The 3,169-nt window shown below is 42.8% G+C and overlaps 1 non-coding gene across 1 annotated transcript; it reads right to left on the reverse strand.

The window, feature by feature from the left end:
- Window positions 1-2,728: 2,728 nt before the first annotated feature.
- TRNAS-AGA lies at window positions 2,729-2,810 on the reverse strand. Its single transcript has one exon. It is a non-coding gene; the product is annotated as a tRNA-Ser (tRNA).
- Window positions 2,811-3,169: the final 359 nt, after the last annotated feature.

Below are 3,169 nucleotides of genomic sequence, written 5' to 3' on the forward strand. Positions count from 1 at the left end.
ACTTCTGGCAAGAGGACTATTTTGTCCCCCATTATGGGATGCTGGGATACTTACAATTTTGTAAATAACATAACTGACTATTGAGAGAGTGCTGTGTGAAGCTGCTTTGAATGGATCAGAGGAGAATGTGATGGGAGAATCTCTTGTCCTGTTTCTAAATAATCAGATGTAACCTGCTCTGGAATTTCTCTTGATACTTTCATTGCCATGTAGTCTGTGTCTCTGTGATGTGGGTTTCTCTCTTTCCTGAAGGCTGTTTGCTCACCCAATTGGATATTAGTTCAGTTCGATAGGACGTAGCTCAGATTTCTTGGAGAATTGAAGACAAATGACCATTTCCTAAAGTCCTCATTTGTCACTTCAGCTTTGCTTTTTCCCCACCCCTCCATGGTTACACGGAGAAAGTTCAAGTGCAGTTCTGACAACAGTGGAGAACTCTCCAATTTACTGCACATGCTAACAAAGAAACAGCAGTGATTTAAAATCTCTATTCGGAAATGGTGAACAACAGCAGAAGCCCAATTAACTGAAGGAAGTGTATATGATCACAGTGTAGTTCAATTATTTAAGTCAGTATTTTCTCAGATGATTTGGGGAGAGAATTCCACATTAAGTGATTTTTAACTTGGCAAAGTGCCCATGTATTTGGTTCCCGAAGCATTTTTGTAACCCATGCCCCACAGAAGATCTTTCCTATTTGGAATGCTCCCCTTCATGATGCAGGTGTTGAGGAAAGAGAAGTGGTATTTTTGTTCAATTTATCCTTAATAGATGCAAAAAATGTGTATAAAATGAAATCAGTGTTGGAAATCTAATAGCAGCAGAAAAATAGCTATTTTTAAATAGAAATTCTAGCTCTGGTAATGAAGATTCTGATCCAGGCCTGTATCCAGTCCCTTGCCTGGACCCGTGTCACCAAATTAAAGAAAAGCTGGGCACGTTTCCGGAAGCCATTGCTTACGACACAGCTGAGATTTTGAGTGGTTTTGTAAAGGATTCTACTTCTGAGAAGTGTAAATTTACCCTAAAAAGGGCAAGGAAACAAAGGGCATCAGGAATGTATGTTTTTTCGGATGAGGCAAGAAAAAGGGAGTAGCATTGTCCCCCTTGGGTAGCCCCTGTTCAATTCCAGGTCAGAAAGCAAAACTCTTCTGCAAGAATATCCAAAAAATATTGTGTTTCACTTCACTTCATAAGTACAGTTGTGTGGCAATTAAATGATGACCCTAAAATTTCATAAAAGCAAAGAACGCTGAACAAAAAAGTGTGGGAAATATGGCTGTATCTGAGAAAATGGCTTGGAATGAAGGAAGACAAAAATTGATCGGTTGAGGGAAAAGACCCTGTTTCCCCCTAGTTTGGAACTTCTCTCACAACTACTGGAAAAGAAAAGCTAAACAAATGGTTCTCTATTGTTGCAAAGGAGACTGAAGTGAGGCCATTTTCTCCAGATAAAAGAAAATGGTCATGTCAGGAGTGGGATTTGAAACCACGTCTCTATGCAGAAACCAGAACACCCAAGAGAGAGGAAAAAAGAGTCTTAAAACTGGCACTTTGGACCAGCCCACAATCCTAACGCTACAAAGAATGTGACTTATCAACCCTAGTTTTCATTAATATTTGATGACACTCTTTAGGGAGGCCAAGATGGCACATCTCTTTCAACTCCTAGAGACCTTCTCCAGCACAGCGGATTTTTAGGCACACTCACCCGGACCTAAATTTACACGTTTCCTGGAGTTCCATGAGTTCTGCGGTGTTGGAATCTCCCCTGCTCACGTTTTAAGTGAACAAAAGATGGGTGCTGGCATTCGGAGACCCTCAAATTCCTGCCCTGGGGGCCAGACAGTTAAGCAACCAGCATCCACAACCTCTACCATGATAGCATCCTGTCTGGCAAAAACTCACTTACCAATAGCTGGGGTCTGAAATCCTCATTTCTTTGTTGTTCTATCACTGTAGTCTCCACTTTCCTATTGCTTGTCTGTATAATCTCTGTCTGGTTCTGTGATTTGTTTCTGTCTGCTGGATAATTAATTTGTTGGGTGTAAAGCAATTCAGGTGGTGGGGTATAACTGGTTAGATAATCATGTTACAATATGTTAGGATTGGTTACATTTCAGTAAAATGATTGGTTAAGGTATAGCTAAGCAGAACTCCAGTTTTACTATATAGTCTGCAGTCAATGATGAATTAAGGGGGGGAATTGGAATGGGGGTAGGGGAAATTGAGTTATGTTTTGCTAAGGGGGGAATAGGAAGAGGGAATGGGAACAGGGACACAGACAAGCCTCTGTGGTGTCAGAGCTGGGAAGGGCGATACCGAGGAAGGAAATTGGAATCATTGCTTGCTGGAAGTTTACCCCAATAAACATTGAATTGTTTGCACCTCTTGAACTGCGGGTATTGCTGCTCTCAGGTCATGCGAGAAGGACCAGGGAATGGGAGGGTGATGTACGTCTTTCAGGGTGTGAAAAACCCTGGAATCAGTATAATTAAGCTGCCCTAAGCCAGGGTTAGATAGTGCTAAATGAAAGGAAAGATTGTTCTGTCAATGTAGCTATTACAGGGATGGAAAACCCCTCCACTCACTGTAGCAACTGTCTACTCCACAGTGCTGTAGCAGTGTCACAGCAACATTTTAAGTGTAGACAGCCTCAGAGTGAGACCAGGTCTGGCTCTGTGGATGCTCCGGCACTACAAGAGCAGTGACAATACACTAATGCTTCTGTAGTTGGCAGGATTCAAACTTGCCTGGGTAGACCCCAATGGATTTCTAGTCCATCGCCTTAACCACTCGGCCACAACTACTTGATGTATAGGTGCTTCACTACACAATGATTCTGTTCTCACTGAATTGTCACTTCAAATTGCTAAGACCAGCTCCCCCAGCACACTCCTGGCTGTGCATTAGTGTAAGTGTGTCCATGGCTGAACAACAAGAGTTCCTGCCCCATTTCCCTTCCGGCTGGAGCATGATTAGTGTGTGTTTGTGGTTAATGACATTGCTATAGATTGTTGTTCATTCCCCACACTGACAATTCAGACCGTCCCGTTCCTCTTCGAATCTCCACCAGATCATGCCAATAGCCGGAGTCAGGATTTCTCTGGGGCACTGAAATGTTTCAGGGGGTTGGTGCGTGAGCTCAGCCTTGCATCCATCCCTGATG

Source organism: Mauremys mutica, unplaced genomic scaffold (assembly GCF_020497125.1).
Source record: "Mauremys mutica isolate MM-2020 ecotype Southern unplaced genomic scaffold, ASM2049712v1 Super-Scaffold_100090, whole genome shotgun sequence".
Taxonomy (NCBI): domain Eukaryota; kingdom Metazoa; phylum Chordata; order Testudines; family Geoemydidae; genus Mauremys; species Mauremys mutica.